Source organism: Aegilops tauschii, chromosome 7 (assembly GCF_002575655.3).
Source record: "Aegilops tauschii subsp. strangulata cultivar AL8/78 chromosome 7, Aet v6.0, whole genome shotgun sequence".
Lineage (NCBI taxonomy): Eukaryota > Viridiplantae > Streptophyta > Magnoliopsida > Poales > Poaceae > Aegilops > Aegilops tauschii.
The window spans coordinates 150,997,599-151,018,480 of NC_053041.3; positions in this window are offsets into that span (position 1 = coordinate 150,997,599).

Genomic DNA, 20,882 nt, shown 5'->3' on the forward strand with positions numbered 1-20,882 from the left:
CTAGCTCGTTAATCAAAGATGGTTATGTTTCCTAGCCATAGACATGAGTTGTCATTTGATTAACGGGATCACCTCATTAGGAGAATGACGTGATTGACTTGACCCATTCCGTTAGCTTAGCACCCGATCATTTAGTACGTTGCTATTGCTTTCTTCATGACTTATACATGTTCCTATGACTATGAGATTATGCAACTCCCATTTACCGGAGGAACACTTTGTGTGCTACCAAACGTCACAACGTAAATGGGTGATTATAAAGGTGCTCTACAGGTGTCTCCAAAGGTACTTGTTGGGTTGGCGTATTTCGAGATTAGGATTTGTCACTCCGATTGTCGGAGAGGTATCTCTGGGCCCACTCGGTAATGCACATCACAATAAGCCTTGCAAGCATTGTGACTAATGAGATAGTTGCAGGATGATGTATTACGGAGCGAGTAAAGAGACTTGCCGGTAACGAGATTGAACTAGGTATCGAGATACCGACGATCGAATCTCGGGCAAGTAACATACCGATGACAAAGGGAACTACGTATGTTGTTATGCGGTCTGACCGATAAAGATCTTCGTAGAATATGTGGGAGCCAATATGGGCATCCAGATTCCGCTATTGGTTATTGACCGGAGAGGTGTCTCGGTCATGTCTACATAGTTCTCGAACCCAAAGGGTCCGCACGCCTAAAGTTACGATGACAGTTATATTATGAGTTTATATGTTTTGATGTACCGAAGGTTGTTCGGAGTCCCGGATGTGATCATGGACATGACGAGGAGTCTCGAAATGGTCGAGACATAAAGATTGATATATTGGACGACTATATTCGGACACCGGAAGTGTTCCGGAGAAGTTTTGGATTAAACCGGAGTGCCGGAGGGTTACCGGAACCCCCCGGGGAAGTATTGGGCCTTGGTGGGCCTTGAGGGGAGAGAGAGGGCAGCAGCCAGGAGGTAGCGCGCCCCCTCCCAGGAGGAGTCCTAGTTGGACTAGGAGAGGGGGGCGCAGCCCCCTTTCCCTCTCCCTCTCTTTCCTTCCCCCCTTCTTTTCCTAGTAGGACTAGGAAAGGGGAGTCCTACTCCTACTAGGAGGAGGACTCCCCCTCTCTCCTTGGCGCGCCTAGGGCAGCCGGCCTCCCCCTTGCTCCTTTATATACGGGGGCAGGGGGTCACCTCTATACACACTTGATATACGATATTTTAGCCGTGTGCGGTGCCCCCCTCCACCATATTACACCTCGATAATACCGTTGCGGAGCTTAGGCGAAGCCCTGCGTCGGTGGAACATCATCATCGTCACCACGCCGTCATGCTGACGAAACTCTCCCTCAACACTCGGCTGGATCGGAGTTCGAGGGACGTCATCGAGCTGAACGTGTGTAGAACTTGGAGGTGCCGTACGTTCGGTACTTGATCGGTCGGATTGTGAAGACGTACGACTACATCAACCGCGTTGTGATAACGCTTCCGCTGTCGGTCTACGAGGGTACGTGGACAACACTCTTCCCTCTCGTTGCTATGCATGTGCGTAGGAATTTTTTTGAAATTACTACGTTCCCCAACAGTGGCATCCGAGCCTAGTTTTATGCGTTGATGCTATGCACGAGTAGAACACAAGTGAGTTGTGGGCGATATAAGTCATACTGCTTACCAGCATGTCATACTTTGGTTCAGCGGTATTGTGAGATGAAGCGGCCCGGACCGACATTACGCGTACGCTTACGCGAGACTAGTTTCACCGTTCGGAGCACTCGTTGCTTAAAGGTGACTGGCGGGTGTCTGTCTCTCTCACTTTAGTTGAACCGAGTGTGGCTACGCCCAGTCCTTGCGAAGGTTAAAACAACACCAACTTGACAAACTTTCGTTGTGGTTTTGATGCATAGGTAAGAACGGTTCTTCCTAAGCCCGTAGCAGCCACGTAAAACTTGCAACAACAAAGTAGAGGACGTCTAACTTGTTTTTGTAGGGCATGTTGTGATGTGATATGGTCAAGACATGATGTGATATAATTTGTTGTATGAGATGATCATGTTTTGTAACCGAGTTATCGGCAACTGGCAGGAGCCATATGGTTGTCGCTTTATTGTATGAGATGCAATCACCATGTAATAGTTTTACTTTATCACTAAGCAGTAGCGATAGTCGTAAAAGCAATTAGTTGGCGAGACGACAACGATACTACGATGGAGATCAAGGTGTCGCGCCGGTGACGATGGTGATCATGACGGTGCTTCGGAGATGGAGATCACAAGCACGGTGCTTCGGAGATGGAGATCACAAGCACAAGATGATGATGGCCACATCATATCACTTATATTGATTGCATGTGATGTTAATCCTTTATGCATCTTATCTTGCTTTGATTGACGGTAGCATTATAAGATGATCTCTCACTAAAATTTCAAGATAAAAGTGTTCTCCCTGAGTATGCACCGTTGCGAAAGTTCTTCGTGCTGAGACACCACGTGATGATCGGGTGTGATAGGCTCTACGTTCAAATACAACGGGTGAAAAACAGTTGCACACGCGGAATACTCAGGTTAAACTTGACGAGCCTAGCATATGCAGATATGGCCTCGGAGCACGGAGGCCGAAAGGTCGAGCGTGAATCATATAGTAGATATGATCAACATAGTGATGTTCACCATTGAAACTACTCCATCTCACGTGATGATCGGACATGGTTTAGTTGATATGGATCACGTGATCACTTAGATGATTAGAGGGATGTCTATCTAAGTGGGAGTTCTTAAGTAATATGATTAATTGAACTTAAATTTATCATGAACTTAGTCCTGATAGTATTTTTGCAAATTATGTTGTAGATCAATAGCTCCCGTTGTTGCTTCCCTGTATTTATTTTTGATATGTTCCTAGAGAAAATTATGTTGAAAGATGTTAGTAGCAAAGATGCGGATTGGATCCGTGATCTGAGGATTATCCTCATTGCTGCACAGAAGAATTATGTCCTTAATGCACCGCTGGGTGACAGACCTATTGCAGGAGCAGATGCAGACGTTATGAACGTTTGGCTAGCTCAATATGATGACTACCAGATAGTTTAGTGCACCATGCTTAACGGCTTAGAATCGGGACTTCAAAGACGTTTTGAACGTCATGGACCATATGAGATGTTCCAGGAGTTGAAGTTAATATTTCAAGCAAATACCCGAGTTGAGAGATATGAAGTCTCCAACAAGTTCTATAGCTAAAAGATGGAGGAGAATCGCTCAACTACTGAGCATGTGCTCAGATTGTCTGGGTACTACAATCGCTTGAATCAAGTGGGAGTTAATCTTCCAGATAAAATAGTGATTGACAGAATTCTCTAGTCACCATCACCAAGTTAGTAGAACTTCGTGATGAACTACAGTATGCAAGGGATGACGAAAGTAATTCCCGAGCTCTTCGTGATGCTGAAATCGGCGAAGGTAGAAATCAAGAAAAACATGAAGTGTTGATGGTTGACGAGACCACTAGTTTCAAGAAAAGGGCAAAGGGAAGAAGGGGAACTTCAAGAAGAATGGCAAGCAAGTTGCTGCTCAAGTGAAGAAGCCTAAGTCTGGTCCTAAGCCTGAGACTAAGTGCTTCTACTGCAAAGGGACTAGTCACTGGAAGCGGAACTACCCCAACTATTTGGTGGATAAGAAGGATGGCAAAGTGAACAAAGCTATATTGGATATACATGTTATTGATGTGTACTTTACTAGTGTTTATAGCAACCCCTCGGTATTTGATACTGGTTCAGTTGCTAAGAGTAGTAACTCGAAGCGGGAGTTGCAGAATAAACAGAGACTAGTAAAAAGGCGAGGTGACGATGTGTGTTGGAAGTAGTTCCAAGATTGATATGATCATCATCGCACACTCCCTGTACTTTCGGGATTAGTGTTGAAACTAAATAAGTGTTATTTGGTGTTTGCGTTGAGGATGAATATGATTTGATCATGTTTATTGCAATACGGTTATTCATTTAAGTTAGAGAACAATTGTTGTTCTGTTTACATGAATAAAAACCTTCTATGGTCATACACACCAACGAAAATGGTTTGTTGGATCTCGATCGTAGTGATACACATATTCATAATATTGAAGCCAAAAGATGCAAAGTTAATAATGATAGTGCAACTTATTTGTGGCACTGCCGTTTAGGTCATATTGGTGTAAAGCGCATGAAGAAACTCCATACTGATGGGATTTTGGAATCACTTGATTATGAATCACTTGATGCTTGCGAACCGTGCCTCATGGGCAAGATGACTGAAACGCCGTTCTCCGGAACTATGGAGAGAGCAACAGATTTGTTGGAAATCATTCATACAGATGTATGTGGTCCGATGAATATTGAGGCTCGTAGCAGGTATCATTATTTTCTAACCTTCACAGATGATTTGAGCAGATATGGGTATATCTACTTAATGAAACATAAGTCTGAAACAGTTGAAAAGTTCATATAATTTCAGAGTGAAGTGGAAAATCATTGTAACAAGAAAAATAAAGTTTCTACGATCTGATCGTAGAGAAGAGTATTTGAGATACGAGTTTGGCCTTCAGTTAAAACAATGTGAAATAGTTTCACTACTCACGCCACCTGGAACACCACAGCATAATGGTGTGTCCGAACGTCATAACCGTACTTTATTGGGTATAGTGCAATCTATGATGTCTCTTACCAATTTACCACTATCGTTTTGGCGTTATGCATTAGAGACAGCTACATTCACGTTAAATAGGGCACCATCAAAATCCGTTGAGACGACGCCTTATGAACTGTGGTTTGGCAAGAAACCAAAGTTGTCGTTTCTTAAAGTTTGGGGTTACGATGCTTATGTGAAAAAGTTTCATCCTGGTAAGCTCAAACCCAAATCGGAGAAATGTGTCTTCATAGGATACCCAAAGCACACAGTTGGGTACACCTTCTATCACAGATCCGAAGGCAAGACATTCGTTGCTTAGTATGGATCCTTTCTAGAGAAGGAGTTTCTCTCGAAAGAAGTGAGTGGGAGGAAAGTAGAACTTGATGAGGTAACTGTACCTGCTCCCTTATTGGAATGTAGTTCATCACAGAAATCTGTTCCTGTGACTCCTACACCAATTAGTGAGGAAGTTAATGATGATGATCATGGAACTTCAGATTAAGTTATTACTAAACCTCGTAGGTCAACCAGAGTAAGATCCGCATCAGAGTGGTACGGTAATCCTGTACTGGAGGTTATGTTACTAGACCATGACAAACCTACGAACTATGAAGAAGCGATGGTGAGCCTAGATTCCACGAAATGGCTTGAGGCCATGAAATCTGAGATAAGATCCATATATGAAAACAAAGTATGGACTTTGATTGACTTGCCCAATGATCGGCAAGACATTGAGATTAAATGGATCTTCAAGAGGAAGATGGACGCTGATAGTAGTGTCACTATCTACAAAGCTAGAATTGTCGCAAAAGGTTTTCGACAAGTTCAAGGTGTTGACTACGATGAGAGAGTTTCTCACTCGTATCTATGCTTAAAGTCTGTCTGAATCATATTAGCAATTGCCGCATTTTATGAAATATGGCAAATGGATAAACAAAACTACATTCCTTAATGGATTTATTAAAGCAGAGTTGTATATGATGCAACCAGGAGGTTTTGTCAATCCTAAAAGTGCTAACAAAATATGCAAGCTCCAGCGATCCATCTATGGACTGGTGCAAGCATCTCGGAGTTGGAATATACGCTTTGATAATTTGATCAAAGGATATAGTTTTATACAGACTTGCGGTGAAGCCTGTATTTACAAGAAAGTGAGTGGGAGCACTACAGCATTTCTGATAAGTATATGTGAATGACATATTGTTAATCAGAAATAATGTAGAATTATTCTGCAAAGCATAAAGGAGTGTTTGAAAGGAGTTTTTCAAAGATAGACCTCGGTGAAGCTGCTTACATATTGAGCATCAAGATCTATAGATATAGATGAAGACGCTTGATAAGTTTTTCAATGAGTACATACCTTAACAAGATTTTGAAGTAGTTCAAAATAGAACAGTCAAAGAAAGAGTTCTTGCCTGTGTTACAAGGTGTGAAATTGAGTAAGACTCAAAGCCCGACCACGACAGAAGATAGAAAGAGAATGAAAGTCATTCCCTATGCCTTGGCCATAGGTTCTATAAAGTATGCCATGCTGTGTACCAGATCTATTGTATACCCTACACTGATTTTGGCAAGGGAGTACAATAGTGATCTAGGAGTAGATCACTGGACAACGGTCAAAATTATCCTTAGTGGAATAAGGATATGTTTCTCGATTATGGAAGTGACAAAAGGTTCGTCGTAAAGGGTTACGTCGATGGAAGTTTTGACACTAATCTAGATGACTCTAAGTCTCGGTCTAGATACATATTGAAAGTGGGAGCAATTAGCTAAGAGTAGCTCCGTGCAGAGCATTCTAAACATAGAAATTTGCAAAATACTTACGGATCTGAATGTGACAGACCCGTTGACTAAAATTATCTCACAATCAAAACATGATCACACCTTAGTACTCTATGGGTGTTAATCACATAGCGATGTGAACTAGATTATTGACTCTAGTAAACCCTTTGAGTGTTGGTCACATAGAGATGTGAACTATGGGTGTTAATCACATGGTGATGTGAATTATTGATGTTAAATCACATGGCGATGTGAACTAGATTATTGACTCTAGTGCAAGTGGGAGACTGAAGGAAATATGCCCTAGAGGCAATAATAAAGTATTATATATTTCCTTATATCATGATAAATGTTTCTTATTCATGCTAGAATTGTATTAACCGGAAACATAATACATGTGTGAATACATAGACAAACAGAGTGTCACTAGTAGTATGCCTCTACTTGACTAGCTCGTTAATCAAAGATGGTTATGTTTCCTAGCCATAGACATGAGTTGTCATTTGATTAACGGGATCACCTCATTAGGAGAATGACGTGATTGACTTGACCCATTCCGTTAGCTTAGCACCCAATCGTTTAGTATGTTGCTATTGCTTTCTTCATGACTTATACATGTTCCTATGACTATGAGATTATGCAACTCCCGTTTACCGGAGGAACACTTTGTGTGCTACCAAACGTCACAACGTAAATGGTTGATTATAAAGGTTCTCTACAGGTGTCTCCAAAGGTACTTGTTGGGTTGGCGTATTTCGAGATTAGGATTTGTCACTCCGATTGTCGGAGAGGTATCTCTGGGCCCACTCGGTAATGCACATAACTATAAGCCTTGCAAGCATTGTGACTAATGAGATAGTTGCGGGATGATGTATTACGGAACGAGTAAAGAGACTTGCCGGTAACGAGATTGAACTAGGTATCGAGATACCGACGATCGAATCTCGGGCAAGTAACATACCGATGACAAAGGGAACAACGTATGTTGTTATGCGGTCTGACCGATAAAGATCTTCGTAGAATATGTGGGAGCCAATATGGGCATCCAGGTTCCGCTATTGGTTATTGACCGGAGAGGTGTCTCGGTCATGTCTACATAGTTCTCGAACCCAAAGGGTCCGCACGCTTAAAGTTACGATGACAGTTATATTATGAGTTTATATGTTTTGATGTACCGAAGGTTGTTCGGAGTCCCGGATGTGATCATGGACATGACGAGGTGTCTCGAAATGGTCGAGACATAAAGATTGATATATTGGACGACTATATTCGGACACCGGAAGTGTTCCGGAGAAGTTTCGGATTAAACCGGAGTGCCGGAGGGTTACCGGAACCCCCCGGGGAAGTATTGGGCCTTGGTGGGCCTTGAGGGCAGAGAGAGGGCAGCAGCCAGGAGGTGGCGTGCCCCCTCCCAGGAGGAGTCCTAGTTGGACTAGGAGAGGGGGGCGCAGCCCCCTTTCCCTCTCCCTCTCCCTCTCTTTCCTTCCCCCCTTCTTTTCCTAGTAGGACTAGGAAAGGGGAGTCCTACTCCTACTAGGAGGAGGACCCCCCTCTCTCCTTGGCGCGCCTAGGGCAGCCGGCCTCCCCCTTGCTCCTTTATATACGGGGGCAGGGGGTCACCTCTATACACACTTGATATACGATATTTTAGCCGTGTGCGGTGCCCCCCTCCACCATATTACACCTCGATAATACCGTTGCGAAGCTTAGGCGAAGCCCTGCGTCGGTGGAACATCATCATCGTCACCACGCCGTCATGCTGACGAAACTCTCCCTCAACACTCGGCTGGATCGGAGTTCGAGGGACGTCATCGAGCTGAACGTGTGTAGGACTTGGAGGTGCCGTACGTTCGGTACTTGATCGGTCGGATCGTGAAGACGTACGACTACATCAACCGCGTTGTGATAACGCTTCCGCTGTCGGTCTACGAGGGTACGTGGACAAGACTCTTCCCTCTCGTTGCTATGCATCACCATGATCTTGCATGTGCGTAGGAATTTTTTTGAAATTACAACGTTCCCCAACAGGAGAAACCTCTGAGGCTCGGGCCTTGGAGGCGGCGCGCCTGGCCACTTTGGCTGTGCACACTCGACTGGAGAACCTTCAGCATGCACTCGACGAACGTGCTCGGCGGCAGATCCCTGAGTCCAGTCGGCGGCAGCGACAACTGTTCCCGCCTGAACCACAGGTATACCACACTCCGATTCAGAATCTTATAGCTGCAGCCCGTATAGCAGAGTCTATTCAGCCGTCCCAATCGGAGGCTGGAAGAGGTTTGATGCAGATCAGAGCGTTGCTCCGGGCATGAGGAGAGCAAAACACAACAGTATCTCAGTCCCTCAATAGAATCCATAGGAGATATGTGGTGGCTAACACAGTCCAGTCAGCTCACAGCCCAAGATCGCCTCCGCGGCGTGAGGGACGTGGGCATCTCCAAGGGCAGTACTTGGGTCGGAACCACGAGCAGTACGATCATCGACTCGACTGTGGTGACCGCCGTCGAGTGCCTACGCCCCCTCCGAGGGGCGGATCATATGTGCCCCCGGCATTATGATGATAGGCGCCCGTGCAGCGAGGAACGGAGGATGCCAGTCGACCCCAGAGAGCCAGGGTTTGATGCGAGGTCAATTTTGGTGCAAGGTCTGGTCGACAGGAACCGAGCACACAGAGAAGGACAGGATAGAGATCGCCCGACTGGAAGCAGAGTACATGTTTCTGGTCCCGAATGTTTTAGCACTGCCATCAGGGCCGTAGAGATCCCTCCCAACTTTAGGTTGGCGACTGGAGTTAGTAAGTTCACCGGTGAATCAAAGCCTGACACTTGTCTTGAGGATTACAGAGTGGCTGTACAGATCGGTGGTGGAAACGATGAGGTGGCCATGAAACACCTTCCCCTGATGCTTGAAGGGTCAACTAGAGCTTGGTTGAATCAGTTGACTCCGCGCAGTATATTTAGCTAGGAGGAGTTAGCCCGAGTGTTTGTCAGAACGTTCGAGGGCACATGCAAACGACCGGCAGGGTTGGCAGAATTGCAGCATTGTGTGCAAAAACCGAATGAAACTTTGAGGGATTACATCGAGAGGTGGACCACTTTGCATCACACAATGGAGAATGTGTCTCAGCATCAAGCAGTTTGCGTCTTCAAAGAGGGTGTTCGGTATCGGGAGCTTAACCTGAAATTCGGTCGGACAAGAGACATGACCCTGACACAATTGATGGAAATAGCAACTCAATATGCGAATGGCAAAGAAGAAGACCGACTCCACAGTGGTAAGAGCAAACCAATCGTCCAGGACACTGGAGGAGGTAATTTCAGTCGGAAGCAAAAGCGCAAAGCGGAACCTGCGGGTCCTGGAGAGGTTGAAGTCGCGACCCAAGGAAAATTTAAGGGAAAGCCCAAAGGGCCCTGGATCCCCAAGAAGGTGAAAGATCAAGCAAGAAACGATGTGTTGGATTTTCCATGTCACATTCACATCAAGAAGGATGAAGAGGGTAATCTGATTTATCCCAAACATACCACTCGACAGTGTCGAGTCCTTATGCAGCAGTTCCGAGAAAAACAACCCAGTGAGAAAGAGAAGGAATCTGATAAGGATGAGGACAAGGAAGAGGATGACGACGGTTTCCCCAATGTCAATTCCACTTTGGTGATTTTTGTGACATTGAAAGCAAAAGTCGACTGAAAGTCATCAACAGGGAAGTAAACATGGTTGCTCCGGCAACGACGACGTATTTGAAATGGTCAAAGACTCCCATCACATTCGACCAGTCCAACCACCCACCGCGCGTTGCCACCCCTGGGAGGCAAGCGTTGGTGGTCGACCGAGTTGTTGGGGGCACCCGATTGACAAAAGTCTTGATGGATGGCAGCAGTGGTTTGAACATTTTGTATGTTGAGACCCTCCGGGGGATGGGCATTCTGATGTCCAAGCTCAGCGAAAGCAACATGCGGTTCCATGGAGTCATCCCTGGAAAGAAAGCCTATTCACTCGGCCAGATTACTCTTGATGTGGTTTTCCGTCATTCAAAGAATTGCCGTAAGGAAAAGTTGACACTTGAAGTTGTGGATTTTCACAGTGCTTATCATGCTATCCTCGGCAGAACTGCATATGCTCGTTTCATGGCTCGATCATGTTACGTGTATCTCAAGCTCAAGATGCCTGGCCCTAGGGGCGTGATCACAGTAACTGGTAATCGGTAGCGAGCAGAAGAGTGCCTCCAAAAGGGCTCGAAGATTGCCGATGAACAAATGGCAGTGGTAGAAATGGAAGAATACAAGAAAACTGCGGATCCGAGTGATCTGTTGAGAGCTAAAAAGCTTGCTTCAGACTCTCCATTTAAGTCTTCTGGTGAATCAAAGTCACTTCATATTCACCCGACTGATCCCAATGCTGCTCCAACTCATATCTCAACAACACTCGACAGCAAATAGGAAGAAGCGCTCATCCAGTTCCTCCGTGAGAACTGGGACATCTTTGCATGGAAACCTTCTGACATGCCAGGTGTACCCAGGGGACTGGCTGAGCACCGTTTGCGAGTCGACCCGAAAGCAAAACCTGTCAAAGAGCATCTCCGACGGTCCGCCGTGGAGAAAAGAAAGGTAATTGGCGAGGAAGTGGCTCGACTTTTGGCAGCTGAGTTCATCCGAGAGATTTACCACTCTGATTGGCTCGCCAACGTCGTCATGGTCCCTAAGAAAGATGATTCATTCCGTATGTGTATTGACTTCAAGCATATCAATCAGGCCTACCCGAAAGATCACTTCCCTCTCCCACGCATCGATCAAATAGTCGACTCGACCGCGGGATGTGAGCGATTGTCCTTTCTGGATGCATATTCCGGGTACCATCAGATCCGATTGTATGGACCTGACGAAATAAAAACAGCTTTTATCACCCCATTCGGGTGCTTTTGCTATGTTACTATGCCCTTTGGTCTCAAGAATGCTAGTGCCACATTCATGCGCATGATACAAAAGTGCATGCTCACCCAAATCAGTCGGAATGTGGAAGCATACATGGATGACATCGTGGTTAAGTCGCGCAAAGGTTCTGACCTATTGACTGACCTCGCTGAAACCTTTGCCAATTTGAGAAGATATGATATCAAGATTAATCCGTCGAAGTGTACATTCGGAGTTCCAGGTGGAAAGTTACTCGGTTTCCTCGTTTCCGAACGTTGGATCGATGCAAACCCAGAGAAAGTTGGTGCAATACTCCAAATGAAACGCCCTGTGCACATACACGATGTTCAGAAGCTTACTGGTTGTTTGGCCGCTTTGAGTCGATTCATCTCTCATCTCAGTGAAAAGGCATTGCCTCTTCACCGATTGATGAAGAAATCTGATAAGTTCGAGTGGAATCCTGAAGCTGACGCGGCGTTTGCAAAGCTCAAAACCCTGCTTTCCACCCAGCCGGTGCTCACAGCTCCAATCAGCAAAGAGCCGTTACTGCTTTATAGTGCAGCCACTGGACAAGTTGTCAGTACAGTACTCATGGTCGAGCGGGAAGAAGAAGGTAAATCCTACAAGGTTCAGCGCCCAGTGTATTACATTTCTAAAGTCTTAACTCCATCCAAGCAGAGATATCCGCATTATCAGAAGCTTGTCTATGGAATTTACTTGACCACGAAGAAGGTTGCACATTATTTCTCAGATCACTCGATCACAGTCGTCAGCGATGCTCCATTGTCAGAAATTCTGAACAACAGAGATGCAACTGGTCAAGTGGCAAAGTGGGCGATTGAACTCCTTCCATTGGATATCAAGTTTGAGGCAAAGAAAGCAATCAAGTCCCAAGCAATAGCAGATTTCCTCGTCGAGTGGATTGAACAGCAGCAACTGATTCAAGTTCACTCGGAACATTGGACTATGTTCTTTGATGGATCCAAGATGCTGAATGGTTCTGCCGCTGGAGTAGTCCTGGTATCCCCGCGAGGTGACAAACTCAGTTACGTCCTTGAGATTCACTTTGATTCCTCCAACAATGAAGCTGAATATGAGGCACTTCTATATGGGTTGCGTATGGCCATTTCTCTCGGCGTCCGTCGCCTAATGGTCTACGGCGACTCAGATTTGGTGGTCAATCAAGTGATGAAAGAGTGGGACGTCAGGAGCCCAGCTATGACTGGCTATTGCAATGCAGTGAGAAAGTTAGAAAATAAGTTTGAAGGGCTAGAGCTCCACCACATTCCCCGACTGAAGAACTAGGCAGCGGATGACTTGGCAAAGATAGGTTCCAAGCGGGAGCCAATTCCCAGCAATGTGTTCTTGGAACATCTTCACACACCATCAGTTCAAGAGCATCCCTTCACGAAATAGCCCCCACAGCCTAAGAGTTCTACTGATCCAACTGAAGTTGAAATCCCAGCCGTGGTCGACTTAATCATGGAGGTTTTTGTCGTCATCCCTGATTGGACGGTGCCGTATATCGCGTATATTCTCAGGAAAGAGCTTCCAGAAGACGAAGATGAAGCACGTCAGATTGTCCGTCGATCCAAAGCCTTCACCGTAATAAGTGGATGGCTTTACAGAGAGAGTGTTACTGGAGTCGCTCAGCGGTGCATCACACCAGAGGAAGGTCGAATGATCCTCGATGACATCCACTTGGAGACCTGTGGTCACCATGCATCCTCTCGGACAATTGTGGCCAAAGCATACCGAGCAGGATTCTATTGGCCGCGGGCGAATGAAATGGCAAACGATATAGTCGACAAATGTGAAGGTTGTCAGTTCTACTCCAACATGTCTCATAAGCCTGCGTCAGCCTTGAAGACCATTCCACTCGTCTGGCCCTTTGCTTTTTGGGGATTGGATATGGTTGGACCTCCGAGGACCGGCAGAAGTGGCTTCACCCACCTGCTTGTTGCAGTCGACAAGTTCACTAAATGGATTGAAGCCAAACCCATCAAGAACCTCGACTCGGGTACCGCCGTCAGCTTCATCAGAGAGTTAACATTCAGATATGGAGTCCCGCACAGCATCATCACAGACGACGGTTCTTTGATTCCGATGAGTTCAGAGCTTTCTGGGCTTCCCAAGGCACCCGGGTCGACTATGCTTCAGTCGCTCACCCGCAGTCGAATGCACAAGCAGAAAGAGCACATGGTTTGATCCTTCAAGGGTTGAAGCCCAGATTGATGCGTGACATCAAGCATGCGGCTGGTGCGTGGGTACATGAGTTACCATCAGTACTGTGGGATATGAGAACAACGCCAAATCGGTCGACTGGCCGGACTCCCTTCTTCATGGTCTGTGGAGCCGAAGTTGTGTTGCCGACTGATTTACTTCACAATGCCCCGCGAGTAGAACTTTTCTCAGAGGCAGAAGCAGAACAAGCCCGACAAGATGCTGTTGATCTTCTAGAAGAGGAAAGAGAGATGGCCCTTATCAGGTCGACTATTTATCAGCAAGACCTCTGGCGCTTCCATGCTAGAAACGTGAGAGGTCGAGCATTTCAGGAAGGGGACCTAGTGCTCCGAGTGGATCAGCAACGGCCTCACAAGCTTGCTCCTGCTTGGGAAGGCCCCTTCATCATCACCAAAGTGCTCCATGATCGAGCATACCACCTGTACGATGTGGAACACAACAAAGACGAGCCACGCGCTTGGAATGCGGAGCTGCTCTGCCATTTTTATACTTGAGCATTCAGATTGATGAGATGTAATAAGAAGTACCTTTCAATTTATTTATCAATGACATGGTTTTACAGTCTCATAAATGATTGTTGTTACTCATACATGTGTTCAAAATCCCCCAGTGGGTAGCTTAGCCGCGAACCTGATTCACCTAAGTTTGAAAAATCCTACCGAGTGAAGAGCAAGCCTCTCACTTGGGGGCTTAGCTGCAGTCCTGTACTCACCTAAGTTTGAAAAAGTCCCACCGAGTGAAGAGCAAGCCTCTCACTCAGGGGCTTAGCTGCAGTTCCGTACTCGCCTAAGTTTGAAAAAATCCCACCGTGTGAAGAACAAGCCTCTCACTGGAGGGCTTAGGTGTAGTTCTGTACTCGCCTAAGTTTGAAAAAATCCCACCAAGTGAAGAGCAAGCCTCTCACTCGGGGGCTTAGCTGCAGTTCTGTACTCGCCTAAGTTTGAAAAATCCCAACGAGTGAAGAGCAATCCTCTCATTGGGGGCTTAGCTGCAGTTCCGTACTCGCCTAAGTTTGAAAAAATCCTACCAAGTGCAGAGCAAGCTTCTCACTCGGGGGCTTAGCTGCAGCTTTGTACTCGCCTAAGTTTGAAAAATCCCACCGAGTGAAGAGCAATCCTCTCACTCGGGGGCTTAGCTGTAGTCATGTACTCGCCTAAGTTTGAAAAATCCCAACGAGTGAAGAGCAATCCTCTTATTCGGGGGCTTAGCTGCAGTTCAGTACTCGCCTAAGTTTGAAAAAATCCTACCGAGTGCAGAGCAAGCCTCTCACTCGGGGGCTTAGCTGCAGCTTTGTACTCGCCTAAGTTTGAAAAATCCCACCGAGTGAAGAGCAATCCTCTCACTCGGGGGCTTAGCTGTAGTCATGTACTCGCCTAAGTTTGAAAAATCCCACCGAGTGAAGAACAATCCTCTCATTCGGGGGCTTAGCTGCAGTTCCATACTCGCCTAAGTTTGAAAAAATCCTGCCGAGTGAAGAGCAAGCCTATCACTCGGGGGCTTAGCTGCAGTTCTGTACTCGCCTAAGTTTGGAAAAATCCCACCGAGTGAAGAGCAATGCTCTCACTCGGGGGCTTAGCTGCAGTCCTCTACACACCTAAGTTTGCAAAAATCCCACTGAGTGAAGAGAAATCCTCTCACTCAAGGGCTTAGCTGCAGTTCCGTACCCGCCTAAGTTTGAAAAATCCCACCGAGTGAAGAGCAATCCTCTCACTCGGGGGCTTAGCTACGATTCCGTACTTGCCTAAGTTTAAAACACACTCTGAGTGAAGAACGATTATCTCGCTCGGGGACTTGGCCACACACTTCATCTCGATCCGCAAGGACGACGAGGTGCAGGTCGACTACGACTTTCTCCTCGGAGCTGCGCCACAAGTACAATGTGCGCTCCATCCCGATCCACAAGGAAGATGAGGTACAGGTCGACTGCGACTTTCTCCTCTTAGCTGCGCCACAAGTACAATGTGTGCTCCATCCTAATCCGCAAGGACGACGAGGTGCAGGTCGACTGCGGCCTCCTCCTCAGAGCTTCGCCACAAGTACAATGTGCACTTCATCCCGATCCGCAAGGATGACGAGATGCAGGTCGACTGCGATCTTCTCCTCGGAGCTGCACCACAAATACAATGTGCGCTCCATCCTGATCTGCAAGAACGATGAGGTGCAGGTCGTCCGCGACCCCTTCCACAGAGTCGAATCACAAGAACAAAAGTCTGTTCCGAGTGAAAGTATAAGTTCCACTCGGAAATAAAGATAAACATATTTAAGGAAAAACCAAGTTCAGATAAATCCCATGAGGTTCCGGACTGCAGAATTAAAGTATTCGGGCATCAGGCCCGAAGGAGTTTAACGGTTACAAAATCACTCGGCATACCGAGGCAAATTAAATCAAGGCTTAAAGTTTGTGCACTCCCCAGGAGGAGGGCTGGCAGGCTCGACAAACTCATCCAGGTCGATTCCATCTGCAATACGAGTAGCGGCAGCAATAAAGGTCTCCATGAAGGACTGAAAGTCATGCCTCTTGGTGTTAGCAACCTTGATCGCTGCTAGTTTTTCTTCTTTAGCCTCCCTGCAGTGGACACGAACCAGGGACAGAGCCACATCAGCACCACACCGAGCAGACGACTTCTTCCATTCCTGCACTCGACCAGGGATCTCTGTCGGATGTGGGGTTCCGGCAAACCATTAAGGTTCGAACACTGGGGTACGCGCGAAGTCTTTCCCTCCTACCGATCTACGCCCTAGCTTGCTAAGATCTCGCGGACGAACTCGACGGACTCACAACACAGAAAGACACGAGATTTATACTGGTTCGGGCCACCGTTGCGGTGGAATACCCTACTCCAGTGTGGTGGTGGTAGATTACCTCTTGGGCTTATGAAGAACAGTGCAAGGGGAAGAACAGCCTCCTGAGGTTGAGGTGTTCTTGTGCTTGGTGAACTGGTGGGTGAGAGCTGGAAGAACTGCTCGATGCCCCTACTATGGTGGCTAGCTCTACTTATATAAGCCCTGGTCCTCTTCCCAAATATCTAGCGCGAAAGGAGCCAACAACGGCGGGCAAATTTGAAGGGGGACAGCTAGTACAAGCTATCCTGACAAAGGCGGTGTTCGCCTGCAAAAGGCTCTGGTGGTGACGCCGTCTTGGGATCCACAATGACCTCCGTCTTGCTGTCCTTCTGGTCTTGGTCTCGTTGCAGCGATATGGCAACATTTGCCTGATGCTTCGGTACTCCTCACCTGCGCTGGCCTCCTTAGCACCAAAGAGGAAACAAGGACGCTGCGAGCGCTGGCGCCTGCCTGGCGCCCGCCTGGTGTCGATCGTCATGGCTCACGTTACTAGAGCCTCGTGAGGTTTTCCCCGCCTTGATATCTCCGCTCCTCGTGAGCCTTCCCGACTAGGCCACTCCTGAGGAGGTCTTGCGTTGTCCGCCTCGCGAGGCTTGGCCCCTCGCGAGGGTCTTGGATGCCTTGTTGATGATGATGGGTTGTACGGCCCGCTGGCTTAGCCACGCCATGGGCTGCAGGCAGCAAGTCTGGGGACCCCGGTTCCCAGAACGCCGACAGTAGCCCCCGGGCCCAAGGTGCGCTCGGGCTTGGCTTCTAGGCAAAGCCAAGGGTCAAGTACGGAGCGCTGCGGGCCCGAAAAGCCTGCGGCCTCGGTTGACGCATGGCGGTTGATTGGACGTGGGCGTCTCTGCTTCCCCACGCTGCCTCGCCAACTGCTCGACTTGACAAGTCCCTGTGACATGCCAGGAAAACCATCATTACATGCGATCGTGGGAGGCGCCGGTTGGCCTCCTTCCGCTATAAATGGGGAGGGGGCGGAGCCCCCGTTGCCCATCTCTTCCTCGCTTGCTTGCTTCTTCCTCCTTGATCCACTACTAACAACGATGGCGCCTATCAGAAGGTTCTCTGCCGAAGAGAAGGGAAAGGCCCCGCTCCATCATCCGGGGCCGCTTCCGCCGAAGAAGAGGTCGGTTCACCGCCATGATGAAGTGGCGATGCAGGTGGTGACGAGGCCTTGGTGCGAGCGGCCTCCTCCAGGGTATCCGCTACCCTTGTATGCCCGAGCCGATTGCTCAGGAGGTCGGAGCGACGAATGGCGCCACCTGCGCCGCGCTCGCAGTCGACGCGCCATGGCGACACACGCTGTCGCCCTTGGAATCCACGCCGCAGACTCCTCGCGCGAGCTTGTGCTTTGGGCGCCAATGGCTCCAAGCTCTTGGATCCGCTTCCCGCGGTTCTTCTCCGTCGTGATGCCGCCGAGGGGGTCTCTCGACCTCTGGTTGCAGCACGCCGACTGCAGCGCTCCGGCGACCGGAGGAGAGATCGAAGCGGTCCCCTCCGGCAAGATCTTCATGACTCGCGGTTGTGGCGAGGTCGCGCGGGTCTGCCGTGCGAGGGGCGCCCTCGCGATCCACTTTGAGTTTGATGGCGCCTCCACGCTCTTCTTCAAGGTCTTCGATGCGGAGAGCCGCCGCCTGGAATGCTGCTCCGGAGAGGAGCGTCAGGTTGACGCGCGCCCCGGTAGCGGCCACTCCAGCAGCAGCAGCCCTTGGGAGTCCAGCAGCTCTCCTGAGCTCTACGAGACTCCGGAAACGAGCGGCGATAGCTACGTGCCGCCGAGCTCCCGCCACGCTCGGAGCAGAGCTACGGCGTCCGGACATCGCCGCTGCTGATCTGGATGGGGTTGGCGCCGGCCTCCTGTGGCCCACTGTTGATGATGGCGTGCGCCATGGGAGGGTGTAGATAGGATCCCCCTTAGTTCTAGCTTTTGTTCCCTGCGAAGAATCATGAAGTACCCCGCGGGGGTGTGTAAAGGGTCTGTAATGTCTTGTGCGCTCATCTTCCCTGTTATGAAAATTTGGTGAACGCATGTCCCATTAAGGCTCGGTCTCTCGTTTCTTTCCTCGCGATAGCTTGTTGCTCTACGCTGACAAGTCCCGGTCCCCAGGAAGGCTACAGCCGTCGCTGGTATGCCAGGTCGCAATGCCGTGGTCAAGGCCAGGAGGTGTGCGGCCTGAGGTCCAGTAAGAGCCCCTGAGGCGCGATGCTCAGGAGGTCCCCCTTAGCGCTCAAGCAGCCATGGTAAGGCAAGAAAGGGAGTTGACGTGGTCGCGACGGGGTTGCGGCAAGGCAAGGGTGACCATTAGGCTCCAACATTTAGCCGATCCGAGAGCAGGATTTATCTTGTTGAATTTGCGGCGATTCCTGATAGTGCGCTAGGCCTGCGCGCCAACTTGTGCGGCATAGCCAGGCCGGCCCATACGAGTTTCCCTCCTCCCATGCTCTCCTTAGTGCTTTACGTCCTCAGGCCCCGGCCCTCGAGCGAGCTCAGCCACCGCTGGTATGCCAGGTCGCGATGCCGTGGTCAAGGCCAGGGGGTGAGGGCTGGAGAGCCAGTAAGAGCTCCTGAGTCGCGATGCTCAGGAGCCCCCCTTTAACGCGCAAGCGAATTGCACGAGGAAAAAGGAGACTCGCGGTGCCGCCTGCTATCCTCCCCATAGGATCCCTGTGAACAAGCACAAGAAGAAACACAGTTTGCCGTTACAGCTGCCAGCCTACCGCCGGTTGCTCTGAGATGAGGTGAAGGCACTGAGGGCCTTGTGAGGTGACGTGCGCGGGGCGTGCCGCGAGACAGAGCTCGACCGCTCAGATTTGTCGACGTGGCCGGGACGGACCCATGCATCGGCGCCGTGCCTGTGAGGAGGCCCCGTGGGAGGCAATGATTGAGCAGGCGATTGCCGTAGGCAGGTTAAGCATGGAAGGCAAATCAGCTTGGGTAAATGCAGGAAGATACATGCCACTGGGTCCGACCCGAGCGGCTTGGGGATAATGCAGCCCGAGGGGCGCCCCCAGCAAGGTAAGCTAAAGACATAAGCAAAAGGGATACATGGCACAGGGACGGACCCATGCGGCCTGGGAATAATGCAGCCCGAGGGGCGCTCCCAGCTAAACGAGCTTGGAAGATGTCACCTGGTTCTGTAGACGAAGTAGAGTTGGTGCAGCTGAAGGCGCGCGTCGAAGGAGTGGCTCCTCACGAACCACCAGGGCCCTGAGCCTCGGGAGGCTCTGGGGGCTCGGGAGGTTCCCTGAAGACTGTCTCCATTTCCTCCAGGACGGCGCGGTACCTGGTCTCCTGAGCAGCCAGGGCGCGCCGCATGTGGCGCTGATAGGCTGACGCCACGCTCGGCAGGCCGAAGGGCATGCGAACGTAGCTGTGTGGCGGACCCTCACAACGGCCCACACGCGAAGGCCAGAAACGCTCCTGAGAAGCGGCCCTGTTGAGCCCTGGGACGTCGATGCAGACACGCATCCCGGCATCCTCGCCTGGATGGGGAGCTGCGCCTTGTGAGCGGCTGTAGCCGCGCATGGCCCTTGCATCTTGCAGTTCCTGAGTGGTCTTGGTGATAAACTCCTGAGTGGTGGGCACTCCTTGCCCTGTGTTCTCCTGAAGGAAACGTGCCGCGAAGCACGCCTCCAAGTGGTGCCCAAGCGCCTCCCTCGTAAGGCTAGCAAGGTCTGAGGCCCTCCAGAAGAAGCCCCCGAGCCCTGCCCGAGGAGGGCGCCGGGCGCGCCTTCCTATGCGACAGAGGGAGGCGCCCCTGGAGCGGGCGCTGATCCTGACGAGGCTCCAGCTGCGAAGCCATCCTCCTGAGGTCCTGCACCGCGCAGCTGCTTCTTCTTGGGGATGGCCTCCGGAGGGCCCTCGCTCCTGCTGTCGGGGTCGTTGATTGCTGCAGCTTGGAAGGCGCGCTCGAGGGAGCACACCGCATCCCTGTCTTCACACGGGACTGTGATGATTCCACCGCTTCCTGGCATCTTGAGAACATTGTAGCCGTGATGGGTGACTGCCATGAACTTGGCCAGGGCCGGATACCCGAGGATGGCGTTGTACGAGTTCTTGCGCTCTCCGAAGGTGACTGGCAGGCGGACTTGCCCTATCGGTGTGGTGGAACCATCGGTCACTCCCAAGAAAGGCTTGGTAGGCTGGAGCTGGTCATACGGTACTTGGAGGTTGTCGAACGTGTCGACGGACAGGACGTTGAGCCCTGCGCCGCCGTGGATGAGGGTCTTGGTAACCTGCACATTGCTGATGACTGGGGAGCATAGCATCGGGAGGGGAGTTGAAAGTGATGGCGCGTTGGGACCACTTGAGCGGGCGCGTGGCCTCGAGCTTGGGGAGCACCGCGTTCATTTCGCAAGCGAACTGTTTGAAGATGCGCTGAGAGGCTGGGGCCTGGGTGCCGCCCAAGATGCAGGCGATCGCACGCGTCTCTTGGAAGCCCCCAGCCCCCTCATCCTGATGGTGATCGTCGCTCCTTCT